Source organism: Acanthopagrus latus, chromosome 14, assembly GCF_904848185.1.
Source record: "Acanthopagrus latus isolate v.2019 chromosome 14, fAcaLat1.1, whole genome shotgun sequence".
Classification (NCBI taxonomy): domain Eukaryota; kingdom Metazoa; phylum Chordata; class Actinopteri; order Spariformes; family Sparidae; genus Acanthopagrus; species Acanthopagrus latus.
In genome coordinates this window covers 6,071,952-6,089,438 of record NC_051052.1, presented here as the reverse complement: position 1 = coordinate 6,089,438, position 17,487 = coordinate 6,071,952, and the positions used below count along the sequence as shown (strand labels likewise).

At 41.6% G+C, this 17,487-nt stretch overlaps 1 long non-coding RNA gene across 12 annotated transcripts in view; it reads right to left on the bottom strand.

Moving 5' to 3' along the window:
• LOC119032274 overlaps window positions 1–17,487 on the bottom strand; it is a 173,810-nt gene that overhangs the window by 141,311 nt on the left and 15,012 nt on the right. For 9 of the 12 annotated variants that reach the window (XR_005078827.1, XR_005078830.1, XR_005078829.1 and 6 more), the window contains exon 3: window positions 16,673–16,759. This is a non-coding gene — a long non-coding RNA (uncharacterized LOC119032274). Of the gene's footprint in view, window positions 1–8,071; window positions 8,648–15,584; window positions 15,673–16,672; window positions 16,760–17,487 lie in introns of those variants that run through there. The other 3 variants (XR_005078832.1, XR_005078836.1, XR_005078834.1) reach the window with 2 other exon arrangements.

The window sequence follows — 17,487 nt, the reverse complement described above, 5'->3', positions numbered from 1 at the left end:
GTCAGTGGTCAAAAGGTCAAAGGACATGGAGAGCTGTTTGAATGTGTGTGGAAATAACACAAATGAATCTGCATGCAGGGGGCTAATATAAGAGAGTCCAATTTTGCATGCAGGTAATCCACCAATCATTTCTCCAATCAAGTTCTGCATAAAACAGATTCATCCAAGTAGCATGCATAAAAAAATGTCTGTGACTGAAGAGCATGAGCGCACTGGAGCAAACAGGACTTTCACACAGGAGAGTGGTGTTTGTGCTCCTTGTGAGGCCAAGAGTCACATTGCCCAGTTAACACAGTGTTTACTCTATAAAGCATCATTGTCTAATTTATTCATCATAAGACACAATAAGCACACAAACAATAAATCTCAACAAAACTGTCTACAACTACCACAAAATAAATCCTCAATTTACAGATTAAGGTGTGAGATATTCTGGTTTTACAGGCTGTCTACGCTCAAACTGGCATGTGTCGGTCCCAGTAAGTGTGTTCCCTCCAGTCACGTGCCCAGCCGTGTTCACCGAGAGGCCGATGGACAGATCCCACCCTGTCATCCAAGATGCAGGCAGACTTCTTTGTTCTGAGCTATCTTTGAATTCTGGCCATTTGAAATTACACCTTCAACAGATGTATTAAAACACAAGTCACGTATGAAATGTATGCAGTTTTAAGCAAAAGTCAATGGGAAGGATTGGCATATCACCTGCATGTGAAATTGGACCTCTGCATATGAGTTGCATGTGATTTTAAATTGCAAAGTTGTGTTATTTGTTCAAAGATTGAAGAGACCTGCAGTCTTACAAACTCCCAGCTGCCTAACGTTATTTCATTCAAAAACAATCATCTACCTCCATGCCCAAAATCAATCATCTGCAGGACTAATGCAGAATGGTCGCAGGAAGTATCTAAAGGGGCCACTGTGTGCAGGGTTAATGCAGAGTAAAAGCAGGATGAACTCAAAGTCGAACTTCAGTGATGGCTATCACCAAAGCACTGTTATCAACTGATATTAGTCATAGTATTTGAAATTTGGAAAACCCCAAAAGCCTGATTTAGAACACTAACCTAAGGGTAAAATTCAAGAGCAAAGACGCCTGGGTAATAATCTTTTTTTATTGTTCATCTAAAGATCATCTCCAGCCTCATAAAAAGGAGGGACATCAGGACCCAGGAACATCCAAAACAGCAACAACGATCATTTTTCAAAGCTCAGAAACAAATCTTAATTCATGCCAAAAACCTGCAGACTTCATAAAGTGTATTCATATTATCATTTGTGAAGACAAGGTACAACCTGAGAGCAAGTCAGATCACAGAAAACAAACTAAGCAAATGCCCAAATGTGCAGTGACACAGAAACAGTCATCCTGACTAATCGTGATTATTAGAGGAAATGGGATTGACAAAGATATGAATCACTGATTATCAAATTCCACAACGCTCAATGGTACTGTACGCTCTGTATCGGATGGTATTTGAGAAGACGGGAAGACTAAGTCAGTCAAAAAATATGTGGGGTTACCACAAGGTATGAGTGATCTTGTGTTCTATTCAAAGAGAGAAGAACTGTGTTGTTTCAAAATGAACTGATTTTCAGGAATAAAGCTTTTCAAAAAATGTATGTACAGTGATTGTGGAAGCTAACAATAAGGTAAAGGCACAGGGGACTGATGCTGGAGGGGAGAGGACAGACTGCACACGTTTTTTGTCAAACTATCATCTTGTGAAGACTGGATTAGTATGCATTTTATCTTAGTCAACAAATCCTGGAGAATTAAAAGGGGGGGGGGGGGGGGGAAACACCTTTAACCATACAAACTAAGGAAAATGGATCATTGGTAATGTACCTTTTATTCTGCTCTTGGATTATCAGCCAAATATGTGATGTCATGTCCAGATCTTCTCTGTGTCAAATAGAATCATAAAGTAAGGGCTTCTTGCTAAAGCTGACAACGTATATTAATGGTTGGCAATCGCATGGGAAAATGTATTATATAAAGCTAGAGTTAACAAACAATTAGACACACAGACCAGGTGACAATACAGCTGCATGACTAACAATCCGGAAGGTGAATGTTAAGTTAAGGCGGAATCTGTATGATCCATGACCTTCAGAAATGGACTCCTTCTACTTTCCACCATAACCTGCAGTCTGAAGCTCAGTCACTCCGACTCCTGCACACCACAGCTGCCCAGCCCACGGGCACCAGCAGCACTTTATATTACCACGCCTAAGTGGCAAGCAGGATCAGGTGTGGACCTCCACACACTGGCAAGCAGGAGGAACATAAACACGACCACAGAACTAGAGATGTAAGAACAGGTTCAGGTATTCTGTCTTGGGGCTTCTTAATGCTGAAGGAGACAATTCTAGAGAAACATAGTTCATCACTGAGTGTCTTTCCCAGGCCGTCAACACCTGACGCTTTGGGTTGGCAACTGGACCCTGGCCAACCCAAACAGTACACTAACAACTATCGCCAACATTGTGGGGGTGTGTATATCTCCCTTATAAGACAATTGAATATGTATGTAAATACATGGGCAGTGATACAATTCAGGAACGATTCTATTACTGAACAATTCGATATGACTCGATACAGTTTGGGTATGATATGATACAATACTTTATTTCATATTTATTTTCTTTAATAAATTAGGATAATACAATTTAATGAAAGTGCCATTGCTTACATTCAAACAAAGACCAGGGAATCCTATGTGTTTGTCTCACTCTTTGTCGTCATCCTCAGTTTGCTTCATCTCAGTGTATAAAAAAAAAACACAACTCATCCTGGAACTACGGAACAACTATCCTGTTGTCTGGTTCTGCATGAGGAAGGTCTCTCTAAGCAGGATCTGTTTGCATTGGACGTCTCTGAACTGCATGTCCCTGAATGTCTGTATCCTACTATCTACTTTTGATAACAAACTCAGAAGTTGCATTAATTTAACAGTGTGCACTGTGCAGTAACTATCAGTGTGCAGTATTCAGTACATAATTTCAGCAGACAATGACAGTTCACAGTGTGCGGCACCACCAGCAGTCACAGAATACAGCTAATTATAGCAACACAATCAAAAGCAGAAAGGTCGTACGTCTTGGGCAATAAAATGGGCTGTAGATGCCTTGATCTGCCGAGACCTCACCAAGTTGTGGTTAAGTTGTGGAGTCTTGTCTTGCCTGTTCTTCCTAATGCTAGCTGTACTAGCATCTTTGTGGTCTGGACAGGTTTCATCATGGTGTCTCGCCAGGTGAATGCTAAGACACGCAGTACCGCTGTGCTTTAATGCAGTTCTACGGAGCCAGCTTTCCATCCCTCTCATCAAATCCAAATATTTTCCAAACTTTTTGATTTTACATTTGATGTGGATTGCAAATCTTGTTGCCATTGTGCGCTGGTGTGTTGCTGTTGGTCCACCAAAACGCAATTTACTCACAGGCTACTCTCTATTTAGCAACTTGGTGGTACTCCTAATGAGAAATAAGTTAATGACAAAGTAGATAGCAGTAAATAATAAAGTCAACACACTGTACATTTGAAGCTGTATTTTACCTTGAAGTGCCTTACTTCAGGGCGTATACTGTAAATGGAAATTACTTTACCTTCCTTGAGCAGATTTTTCCTCATGGAACAGGATTTGCTTACAAACCCTTATAATACCTTCCAATCCATGACGGCATCTGTAATTTGCAGGGCAGTTGCATCTCTCAGTTGGACCGTAAATGTCCGTGCCATAACATACAGTTGCTGTACAGTCTAAATAAAGCTCTTATGCAACTTTTATTAGATTCTATTAGTAACTGGCCCTCAGTGATTATGACAATGAACTTTGTGAACTCAAAGCAGACAGGCTTATTTTCTTATGAGGAAAGTGCTGAAAATTACGATCAAGCAGTTTAATCAAAAAAGTAGCGTGATTTGATGTAATACTAGTCTACAGTCCACAGCATGGATGGGTTGCTCTTCTGTTAATGGCTTCTGCTGACGATGCAGTTATATTCTTACAGAAGATGGTTGAATTTGAAGTTATACCCGCATTTTTCTGTTCCCAGCAATCTTTGACGCTAATGATGGCGGGGACAACACTTAGCGGTGATGTTGGCCAAGTCCTGCTCAACTGAGGTCATCCACTGCTGATGATTATCTCTCAACAAAGCTTGTCACAAAATGTGACAACATCAATTAGACATCCCACTGTTAGCCACCACCACTTTTTTTTCCCTCCCAGGTCATCAGGCAAAAAGATAATTTCTCCCCATTGTTTCCTTATGCCTCAAGGTGTGATCGGACACGCCCTCCTTCCAAAGCCTGTTCACGCAGCACCTTCAGAAGTGTTTAATTTGTTATCAATTTGCGGCAGGTGAGGAAAGCGGTTGGGGGGAGCGACACATTGTGCCATCTCTAATGACCCAGGGGTTTTACAGAGGGGTAAAGCTGACTTAAGGAGATGTACATACATGCAGAGCTGGGATTTGAGGCAGTAATCTCTTATTCTGAGAGGAGCTTACCACTTGTCAGGCTGCAGGGGAGAGCAGATCAGCAATGACATCAATGCAGTGCTGACTGAATGTGTGCGTATGTTTCAATTGTTGAAGGCACACTTGATTGTAAAAGGCAAAATTTCGATAAAAGAAAGAAACTGAACCCTCGGGCAAACTGGTAAACTAGTAGGACTGGGAAGGAGTAATTGCTAAGACAGTACTAAATGTCCTTCTATACTTGTTCGTGGATATAAAGAGCATTTACCAGCCCAAAGACTTAGACTAGAGTTTATGTATGCAAAATTGACAAAATTACAATGATAGGTACCCTCCAAAACATGCATTTCTCCCGTCTCTCATTAGCTCTGTAATTCCTACTCTTGCAGCCTGAGCTAAAAGTGCAGACACGGTCAACTCGTCTAATCTGTGATGTCACACCAACGTACAGGTCCAGACAGTATTAGTAGGGGAACATGGCAAAGGTGATTGTAAGAGCAGCCAGGATGATTACGTATTTGAAGGGAGAGGTGCTACTGCAAGAATATTGCTTGTAACCAGGGAGGGCTAGTCGTAAACCTCCCCCATCTGTTTCATGGTTTCCATGGCAGTAATGTTATGACGGTCATTTGGGGGTAAAAGCCCAAATAAACATCGTCTTACTTTTCTAAATGATTTTATGATAATATTCACAGCCTTGTTGACGATTCCTTTACAACCCTGCCTGATATTTCACCAGATCCCCAGTTACAATTTGCCTTCAGGCAACACAGCTGCTCAGCCTGGGTGTTAGGATCTAAACTTGTATCCCTGTTGCATGCTGGACAAGCAAGAAAAGACGGTGGATTATATCAGGAAATAGGCGTCTTTCAGCGTACGACAGCACTGCCTTGACAGACATGGGCACAAAGAGGCCTTGCTGAGCTTGAGAGGGTTTTCCTCCCAATCCTGCATTGATACCTGCAGAGGGGATTTGGAGAGAAGGGTATTCTGTATGCTGTTCGTGCCAAGAGGTGCGTGACATCCCTGTCGTGAACTAGGAGTTTTCATACAGCGCTGGAGGCTGCTGAAAGCCTGAAGGTCACAGGTCATGAGTGTTTACAGATGGCAGGATCACAAGGAAGGATAAGAACCGTACACCAGATTTGGCAACTGTCATTGAAGCTTGTTGCTGCTACTGGTATTTCTGACCGGAACTCTACCATTACGTCGGAATGATACTAAACTGCTTCTAAGCAACACGCTTCCAGCTTTGAAGACCTCAGCCAGCAAAGTTCATGTTTGTTCTCAAGATATCTCAAAAATTTCTGGAGTAATTTCGCTGGAATTCAGCCTGTGGTCAGAAGATTAGGTGATAAAGGTCTTTGTGGCGATTTCCACCTCAACAACATTTCCCTTGGCTGTAGTATGGCATGAGTCAGCCTGTCTATCACAACGTTATATTTTTTACAGTAAACACTTCTTTCTTGCATAAGCCTCCTACACAAACCTTTCAACCAGTCCTGCATATTAAACAAAATAGAGCGTTTATAACTGACTTGCAGAACTCATGCAGTAGGGTGTTTTCTGGTGTGACACCCCTATTTATTAGTTTTTCAGCCACTGAAACTGCCATGGGTAGGGCTTGGCTAATCTTAGGCACCAACCAAATTAATTATCAGTCACAGTCATGATGAAAAGGAGTCATCATTGATGTCTGTCAGGAACCAAAAACAAAGCCATTTACCTCATCAAAGTCCAACGCACAAGGAAGTCATAAAAACGTTATTTTCAGGCCCTTGCAAAAATGTCTGATACTGTATTTTTTTCGCTACATTACTACATGGCTCTAGAGCTGTTATTGACGTGGATCATTTTACTGTTTGATGTCCCAGAGAGGCATATTGTGGCATATCTAAAATGCGTGGGACACATGGCAGCAGAAGCGCTGACCATGCCACCAAATCAGGCTGTTTAGAAAGAGTGTGCTGGGTGTGAGGCTCAGTGAATGGCTTGCTATCTCCAGCCATTTCATTATATTTTCTGTCGCGAACAAATCGGGCAATAAAACGCACTACTAATCTATTAGGAATGGTTTAACTGCTGTTTGTGATTGTGTTTTTATACATCTGTTCCTTGTGTTTCTGTGTCTAAACAGAGGAGGCGAGCAGAGACACGGGCTGCAGACAGGAGAGAAACCCCTCCATGCAGATCTTAACACAACGCAATGTCCCGCTTATTCACAAAAACATAAAACACATATAATTCAGTGTTCTTATTGTAAAAGATCAGCTTTATGTGTGATCAGAATTCAGAGGGGGAGGAGCTGAATGTACTTAACTGCTGGGCTACTTTCTGCACGCAAATTAACCCAAAATGCCAATTTCTACATGTTACTTTAAGTTGGGTCCTGTGACACTGTGTTTCAAGTAGTCTGGCACTATTTGAAAAATGTTGTTTGTTAGTATGCACAGTATGTTGTTTCTGCCACTTGGAGTCTCTGAATCTAAACGAAAGTTGTGTGGTGTTATGGGATTGTTGTCTTCATTGTCAAGCAACCACCTTTACCAATGAAAATCTGTCTAGTGTTGAGGAAGTAATTGCACAACTCAACTAGATACATAACCAATACATTTTTTATTAGTTATTTTTAGACATTTTAATGCAAAATGTTAGGTGCCATAACTTCACCTAAATTACCACAGAGTATCTGTATGGGCCCAAGGCCAGTCTTTCGACCACAGTTAAGACATGACCGCTTATGCAATAGATAAAGTTATGCTGAAAACCATTTAAGAATAAGCGGCCATCCATTAATGTGCAAACACTTGTAACATCTGACAGTTCTCAAGCCTGCATGGATTTTCATTGCGTGTGGGAGTCCTGTCATACATACATTTCGCCCAGCTCTCATGCCAAAAGATTTGATGTTCCGGGGATTAAAGTGCGCTTTAGAGGGCCGGGTCGTACCCGGAGCAAGTGTTTCGTTCAACACCAGACATTCCACAAAACGGCTTTGAGGGATCCACTAATACCATGTATTTAAACTGCCAGTATTTCAAGACATGAGGCCTAATATGGTCCGCAGGGAAGCCAACTCACAGCAGTGCCCAAAATAGGAATGTCTTGCAATAAATTCTAAATCTACTGTATGTACGCTTAGCCTGCTGCAGAGGCTGCTTATTGATGCTGAGACAAGCCGCCCATTGTGCTGCACAACAGAAACAACCTTATTAAATTTGGTTTGAGGTTGTTTCGAGGCGGCAGACATGAACATATTAAAAGCCAGGGATAGTTAAATTTACAAATTAATTTACATTGACATGTCAGGAATGCCTGTGTGCATCCTGCAACTGATTAACATTATCCTATATTTAGTTTAGCGTTCATTTTGACCTCCAAGAATCAGAAAACTGAAGCTATCACAAATGTGCTTTAATAGTGTAAATCAGGCAAAACTTGAGCAATGTTTCATATAATAATATTCCTGTAATGCGTTTCCCTCTCTATCGGCATGTCACGCAGCTTAACAGCTGGCACAGGACCTTGACATTGATGAAGATAAACAGAAACATTGCCAACTGCTTGATCTAAAGAGGAAAGACAGCGCTCAGAGTGTAAAGGACTTTTTAAACCATGCACATTCAATATTATTGACACTGGCAGTGGATGAGAGAAGCCCACATGGAGATGTTTAATTGGGTGACAATGGGAGGCCTGTGTAGACAGCACAGGCTCAGCCCATACACACACACACACACACACACCAGGGGATAAGAACATAGGAAATGGAGGAAATGAGGTGCCTTTTACTGAGATGACTGCAGGTGAAATTTTCTGAGATGTCAAGGCGTCTCTGCAGTGTGAACATCTGGAGTTAAACGCAGCATCGACCACCCACCGGGTAAGTATGCATGTAACTGTGTGTGTGTGTGTGTGACTGCGGGGGTGCCTTGCTTGTTGGAGCACATATAGTCCATCAGGAGTGTTGTTTCCCACACACACACACACACACACACACAAAAAAACAAGTATATGTCCAACGCCTGATCTCTGATTGAGCATTTTATCAGGTGAGATCTCCTGTCAGACAGCGTCAGCCTCACTGTTTGTTTCCTTGTGTTTGTCTGTGGGTCAGGTGTAGGTTCAAGGTCCCACAAGCATCTGAGGGTTTCACGGCTCTAAACTGCTGGAAAGAGACGAACTGTATCAGATCACATGGATATAATCTACAGTCAGTCTGCAGTTGTTTGGGTTTCGGATTTGAAGATGATAAAACAGATATTATTTCCTGGATTATATAACTGACTCTGTGCAGAGCTGGATCTGTGTCAACTCTTACTGAAGTCAGTGGATTAATGGGTTTGTTTGGTTTCAGACTGTGTGTAGGTGTGACAGTGTGTGTGGAGGTGTTGTGTGTTCATGAAAAAGACAGTAGGTGGATGATTTTTTTCTTTTTTTTCTTTTTAAGCATCTAGGAGCTTTTCTATTGAACATGTTTTAAGTGCTTTGTCTCCTCTGCAGGTTAATGACTGACACAGAGCCTCTGTAGCCAATGCAGACATGCTTACACCTTAAATCTCTTTCTTATGGCCAGCAGGGGGTGACTTCACCGGTTTCAAAAAGAAAACCGTTTGACTGAAAGCTTATGAGGAAAACTGCCCTACTTCTGCCTTGGTTTATTACCTCAGTAAACAGTTTCCTGACTGGTTTATGCGACTGTCACAATATTTTGTCCAATTATGGTCACTTCTTAGTACAAATCAGGGCTGTCAACAAATCTTCTAAATTTGAACACATATTCGAATATTTAAAAAAACAAAACAAACGGAGATTTGATTGTGAAAATGAATATTGAAAACACATCAGCGGCTGCTTTGCGAGTGGTCGCACTGCATGATGGGTCAGGGACGGGTCACAGGAGCTGCACTCGCACAGCGTCACTCACTTCTGAACGTGAGACGCGGCAAAAACTGTGGCAGATGCAGATGGCGGAGAGAAAAACAAAATGGCAAGAAAGTTCAGAGCCCAACTCGGCAGCAGAGAGAGTGGGGTGAACTCCAAGCAACCTAAAGTGCCCCGTTTGGAAATACTTTGGATTTTGGTCAGTAGGCGGCAAAAATGCGGCGCCTCGAGATAAAGTTGGATGCAAGCTGTTAGCAGTTAGCTTACCGTTCCACCACTAGCAACATGAGGGTATGTCTCAAAAATGTGCACCCAAATGAGCACCGCCATGATGTCTGGGACGCCAACTAAACAGCCGCGTCACAACTCGTGTTTTTCGCCGTCCGCCACAAACTCTTTCTGCAGCACGACAAGAGGCGTGCATGAAGAAACTTGTTTCGTTCATATGCGAGGACATGAGGCCGATCAGTATCGCCGATACCACGGGCTGCAGAGAGTTCTGTTAAGAATTGGAACCGAGGTACCACATCCCGAAAATACCTATACAAGTAGTTATGTATCGTTGTATTAGTTTGTCCTTCTGTTATTGACATAATGTGCAAATATAGATATTCGGATGATTCAAACCTATGTGTTTCTTCAATCAAATGGATGTCGGGTTGATGCAGCAGTTCACCAGGGTCATCACAATTACATAGTTCCTTGTTTTCCATCTTCAGCTTTTAATGAACATTCCATTTCGCCCTGCAGCCGGACGGTTACTGTGATCAGTCACGCCACCAGATCTGACTCCAGAGCAGTGAATGGATGTCTACTGCTTCATCCAGCCAAATGCGTTTCTATATCAGAAGAAGTAAAGAACTAATCAAAAGAGTCTTTGTGCTTTCCACTCTTCACCCCCTCATTTTCCTTGGGAGTAATTAATGTGACTGGTTTCTATTTTCAGTAAAGGATGTTTTTCCGTGTGATGTTTTTTTGTTAAGTGGGGCTGACCCCTGTCTGTTTGTGTAGTCCGCTCGCTGGTGATTCGCGCCCCAACTCCAAATCCTCGTACGTCTTGAATGTCCAGGGTCATATTGTGGTTTGAAATCCTCTGAGCATACACACTGTAAATGTTTGTTATCCTCTAGAGTTCAAGGTGGGCTCAGTTTATACAGCTGGACCTGACCCATATAAAAAGTGGTTGAGTCCACATTTCAAGAGGTTAAATGATGTATTTCTAATTAAAAAAACGGGAATAGCATGGCAGAGCTTTGGAGAATTATTATATCCCATTATCCATGTTCTTACACACAAACATGCAACAGAAAATCTTTCCACGGTCAAATGTTCTATTTCTGATGATTCATGAAACTAATAAAGGAACCCCACTCTCCAGAGTGAGTTTTACTTTATGTAATTCAACTTGGTCTCTAAATTGAGATGTTTTTTTATTAAATGTGGTTACGGGTTTTTATTACTATTAATCCAAAATATGTTTCTTATTTGGGCATATTTTCATTTGTTCGTTAAGAGTTCAGTCAAAAGTCAGGAAACTCTAAAAAATAATGAACACCATCCCAAAAGCTTGGTTTAATATCCGGATGCCAGGCGATTTATTTTCCCTTTTATGGGCGAAAAAACAGCCAGTTCCAATATTGTTTTATAACTGAAGTTGGTAAATTGTATTATCACAGTGTGAAAGTAATGCAGGCAGAAACAAAGCAAATGACTTCAGGTTCATTGTGCAAATTCTTGTGGACGGCTTCTCCTGATCACCGTCATAAGTGACAGAGTCTGTTAAATGACAGCGAAAGCAACAAAAGCAATCATAATCTGATAGCTCAGTCATAGTTTATAGGCTGCTGAGCTAGTAACATTATCTACAGGGCTTGTATGAGCTGGTTTCGTACTCAACTGAACCTGTCAGCTAAGATTGTCAATGCACTGAACACACCACTGAACTGAGGACAGTCAGAACCAGCGCTGAGTGTCGGGCTGCATTAACAATGATGCTTGCTCTCATTTGAATGATGATACATTTACTTTTTTACATTTACAGATGTGAGCTTCAGGGACTTTTAATCTTTGCTGATTCAAATTATTTTGTTCAGTTTTGTGCAAAGTGTGATTTCGACCTCTACTGGGATGTACTGGTGAGTACTTATAAAAAAAAAATTAAAAAAAAAGGATAGTTCATAAGAAAAGATCAGATAATTTCGTCCAAGACAATGTTGATGCTTTGCACGAGAGGAAGGAAGTCGGTTTCTGACCACTGAAAAGTTAACAAGTATTTATGTCATTAAATGTAATTTATCAATGAGAAATGAGCACAAAGCCGGTGTGACGTTCTGACTGACTGTCTGACAGCACTAATGCAGGATCAACACAGGCTAATAGATCCAAGTGGATTTCTGTAAAAGCTGCTACTTTATGGTGCACAGGGAATTCAATGGCTATCACTCGTGTTTTCATTATTTCTCTGAAAGCCAAAGCTCTGACTCCTCTTTCTCTCAAAGTGCCTTAAAACAATCACATTACACACTGTAAACTGTTTTCACAGGGGTCTTTCCTCCATTTTCTTAAGCCTGTTATGATATTTCTTACCCTCCATGGAATAGACCCTTGTTTTTGTTTGTTTTTTTATAAACCTCCAGCTCTTTTCAAGGATTTGACAAAGAAAAACCTCAAAGTGTTTTAAAGAGTGCGATAACTGGTCTGTTTCCCAAGTCTTCCAGAGGACAAGGGTGCAAGATGGCAATGTGAGCTCTTGGCTTCAACAGAAAGACAGAGATCCTCTCCTCAGCACTCCAGTTCCCATAACTCTCTGACATAATGTTATTTTAGTCCCTGTCTGAGTGGAGTTGTAACCCGGTCACTCTAAATAATACCTTGTCTGTTTCTCTCACAGCTTGAGTGCCCCAGTTTTGGTCATAAAACCTCATGTTTATCTTTCAAAGTAACAAAAAAAAATGGCAACTATCATTCATTTTACTGCAGTTCTCACAGGGATGGTGTCATTAATCACTGAGACTGGCTACCAGACAAACTTAGCTGAAATATATTCTCCCTCTTACATGAAACAATCAGAAGAGGCTATTTTTAATGGTCAAATAATTTTCTGGCAGCATAAACTAACTAATTACATCAGTTGGGCTACATGTAAGCTACAAGAGCTTTTTGGACACAGTGCATGTCCCTGTAAATCCGCATCTCCATTGAAAACACAAACTCAATTTGTATTCTTTCTTTGGTAGAGACTACTTTTTATAGTAAACTGTACATCCACTCTGTGGATTATCCAGACTAACCAGGATACTGGGATCGCTGTAGGAATGCTAATACTTGTTATTTGATCCACCTCAGATGCCTGAAATAAGGTCTGCAGTGTGCACAAGCTTAAGAGATGTTCAAATGTTGTGTCCCTGTCTTCATTACTTTAAAATGAGTCTTTTACATCTACAGAAGGGGTCCTCTTCCATGGAGTCCACAAGGTTGCACAGTCATTTTTCCAACTGTATCCCAGTACAGACAAACCCAACACGGGCGTTCAGGATGTTGCAATCTGCAGCTACATCGCTAAGACGCCACTCAATCTGAATCAAATGTGCCACGCACATCAGAAATATGAGACACGTTCAGGTGGGTTCGTCTTGTGTTTCATCCCATGAGATAAACGTTGGAAAATTTTAGTTTGCGCAGTCTCAAGGGACTCTCTGATTTAATGAAACATCTTGAACAAAATATAAGCCAACACACACACACACACACACACACACGTTTGGTGTAAACCCAGCTTTTCTGCAGGGATTTGGATGAGATTCAACACAGCTTTGTACATCCAGCACACATACGATCACATCCAACGACTAACACACACTCCTGACCCTTAGAGAGATTGAGGTCAGGAATTTGTCCAAACAGTGTCCCTGCCAACAAAGGTCTCCTACAGTCACCACTCTGCCTCATCTAAAATCAGGATCTGCCCCCACAAAAACACACATGCACGGATACATTCATGCACATGGCCTGATCACACACCCAAACACATATGTGCACCTGCGCTACTATGAGTGTTCGGTGGGAGGAGCCGAGTCCCCTGAGGCCCAACTGTGCTGGACAATGGGTACTGAGGAGGAGTTAATCCTCTTGCAGTGCTCAACTTAGTGGCCGAGGGATCAGGCATTAAGACACAAGGCGTGTTGGGAATCCTTCATGACAAGAGCTTTCACAGAGTCACGCCGGGTCACCACGCAGCAGTGTGCTCACATCTGATTTCAGCCAACATGTCAGATTTTTGGAATGAAAAAGGACATGATGCATCGTGCCACGGCAGTGATGAACTCTGCTCTTGTGTCAGTTCAGTTGACCTCAGCATTTAGTTGGTGCTTTACGGCGTTCTGTCTGATCTACGACACAGCTGTCAATGTTGGTCGGCAGCTGTCCACATCTGTACATGCGTGCACTGTCTGAAGCCAAAACTATCAATTATAATTGGATCTAGTGGCTCAAAATTAGAAATACCACCCCTGATGAAGGAGTATCTCATGTGCTTCTCGATGAATAAGGTCCAGATGGACAGATTCATTGGTCAGGAAAATTGTGTGACTCATACTAGACAATTGTAGTAAAGACGGAGCTGATCCTCGAGGCTAAGCTCTCCATTAACCAGCTGATCTTTGCTCCAACCCCCAGCTGTGGTCATGAGCTCTGGGGTAAAAAAAAAAAAAGAGAGAGACTGCGGATACAAACGACCCGCACGAGTTTCTTTTGCAGGAAAATTGGATGGAGTCAGTTGATGTGATTCTGGCGTCTGTTAGTCTCTTAGAATCGTCTCTTTAAAGAGCTTTAGGCATGCCAACGGAGAAGAAAAGACATTTTTGAGGGATCATGCATCCTGCCTGGCCTAAAACAGTCTCAACAAGTTCTCCAAATTAGATGACAAACACCCATTTGTGGATGCCCTTGAGAACAACAGAAGTGTTGTCTGATACGATGGCATGATGGATTCATTTGTCTGTCTCTTCCGGTACTGCCGCAAATCACAGTTGAAGAAGGCGTTGATTAATTTCTAAGGTGTGGCACTTTTATGACTGCGACTGGGAGCAGCAAAATCGACTTGCTGAGGTTTTGGGAAGATGTGTGTTAAGGTTAGGGTTACAAAATCAGCTGAGTTTTAAAGTTTTTGGAGCAATTGTGTGGTCTTGGTTCAACGGAACTAACTCTGACTTTCACTGGCATCTGAAAATGAACAGCGGCCAGTAAAATAAAATAAAAATACACCATCCACTTCTGATATAACTTCTCTCACTGGTCCTCACACCTAAACCCCGGCCACTGCTGTCAGTAGTTCCTCATTAACTGATTGGCTTAACCACTGTTCTTTCAGCCACAGACTTGAAGTCACAGTTTGAAATCTGGCAAGCTGCCTCGTAAGGTAAAAATAAGGATGCATGGAAACTAGAGCTCAAGCCCAAAGAGACTTTGAGATTCTGACTTGAGCCTAAAATTATTTTATTTTAAAAATACACAGCCAGTCTTACAAGTGAGACGCTATTGATGAGAACTTTTATCAAAAGTCAGTGCATTCAGGGATCCATTCTGCAGCGGTTTGAAGATGTGTATAGGTGCAGCACAAGTTTGGAGATGAAGCCAAAACAGAAATATCACGTGTTCTCTGCATTTTGTCCCACTTGCCCAAATAAGAGCATGTGAGGAGCGATGTTATTAAAAATGGATTACAGTGGCATGAATGAGTCCAAGAGGGTAGCAATGACTATGCCTGAACACAAAGGCCATATAAGGAGCTTAAACCTGCATTATGGGATTTTTACATATAAATGAGTGTCCTTCACATTCAAGGTCTTGCCCATCACTTCCAAATAAATCTGTTTTTCGCAGTATAGATTTTAAAATTTTAATGTAGAGTTTCTGGTGACTTTCCCACAGTGGCACAATGTTACTGATGACTTTTACATCAACCAGCAAAGAATGGTTCACCAGAGCTGAATAATCATAAGGACGGTGGAGCTACAGTGAGGCTGTTTTGTTGTGGATCCAAATAATAAAAAAAAAAAATCGCCTTGCTTGACTGAAGTAAAAGCGGACTGTTGGGAATGGTAGATATGACCTCTAATGAATCATGAGCATTTACACAGCCTTTTCTTTTTAAAATACACAGATAGAACACATTTCTAAAGGTTTGTGTCATGCTTTTGGGGGGAAGCAGGTCTGTTTACCTGTTACGAGCAGCAGGCTGATGACTGATGCCAGGACATCGGGGAGGTTCGGGTCAGAGATCACAGCTTACTGCTCGTTCTGAGGGTGCTAAATGTACAGAGGCTGTGAGAAGTGATGTGCGACAGCAGTTCGACGTGTGAGAGCGTGTGTTCCTGTCTGTTTTTGAGAACATATGGACGCCATAAGTGCCCTTTTTGTGGTTTTAGACTTCAAGTATCCAGCGACCAGCTAAGATGTGCTGTAACATTTGGGATGTCCTGCTTATTGCATCCGTATGTCGCGATCGAACTTAATGCAGTTAGAATGACAGCACTACGACAGCACTACATGTTAGATTTATTAACCAAACGTTTTCACGTGGTGTTGAGTGCCACAGTACGGCTTTATTTAGGCATGTGTGTAAGACATATTCACATGTCTTCCAGGCCTGCAAGCTATCTGCGATTTCTCATTATGGGTTTGTTCTGAGGTTAACAACCTATAAAAACACATTTATAGCTGCAGTCACGTCAACATACATTATTGTACAGAGGGAGGATGCAAATGTCGCACCTCATAAAAAGACCAAAATGCAACTTCTTTTGATCTTGCGCGCGCACGCACACATCACTGTTTTTTTCTCAGTCAGACGCCACAGCAGTGGAGATTAACTTCTCTTGGAACATGAACCAACTCATTTTCACATTCTGTCTCAGCAGGTTGCACTGCCCAACATTCACACGCTGGACTGTTTTTCAGAAGTTTTTCACTGGGCTCCACAGGAAGTAGGAGTACAAAATGAATCTGAACCACAATAATGCCACCACAAATCTCCATCTGTGTAGTATACTTGCACAAACAGACTGAAATAAAAGTATTTTGAGTGGTTACATGGGAGATTGTTTTGCTTTTTGTAATTACATTTTTATTCCCATCTTTCTTGTGTTTTTCCATCAATCACCAAGCTGGATATGTTTACTTAAGACAATGCACTTTATATAATTGTGCTCAAGAAAATATTTCATAATTGTGTGAGCACCCTGCAGTAAGGAACTTAAAGGATAAGTTCAAACAAAAATAAATAAAAATGTAGCCAATATCTACTCACCGCCATGCCGAATCAAAGTCAGGGGATGTTTTGTCGTCCACAAGACGTTGCTGGATCCTCGCAGCGAAACAGTGTTGCAGCATTCTCCTGAAGTAGATGAGGACGTTTTTTAAACTTCACACAAAACACAACATTATTCGTCGTACAGCTCGTCTGGCATTTTGATTTCATTGCATCCTCATTTCCCCTCCCTCTACACTGCATTTTTCTAGCTGCCGCTTCTTCGTGCGCAACCTACCTTAATGCTACTTTGCACCTCATAAATATTGTAAATATCTTATTTTAGTTATTTAGTCTATTTTATTCATATTCATCTAGTGTACGTAACATGCTGACTCCACATGCCTTAAATTGGCCCCCCGGGGACGAATAATTTGAATTGAACTGACTAATCCAAGTGTAAAGAAGCCCAGAGATCCCAAACATGTTATTTTCACCCTTGATGGCCGGTTGAGCTCATGAACCCGCTACAGATATACAAATGTTTCTTAGCTCAGCAGCTTCAGTGAAGCTTTGTCGATAGCATCTTGTAAAATCAGTTCAGGATCTTGGGGCTACCAGAGACCTGGATCATGCCAGATCATTGGAGCCATTTCATGTTTTTCTTTGCTTTGTTTTTTTTCTTTTATTATTATTACATTTTAGACCCCATCTACCCCAGCTGTTTAGGAGAATGCTACAAGTGTGAAGCTCTGCCTTTCTTTTGGGTGACCTTACCCTGTCGTGTTTCTATGCTGTACTCTCATTTTGTTTTTTTTAAAAAGAATCAAAACCGTTTTGCTGGTGTTTTTATTATGAGAATAAGTCGTTCAGAC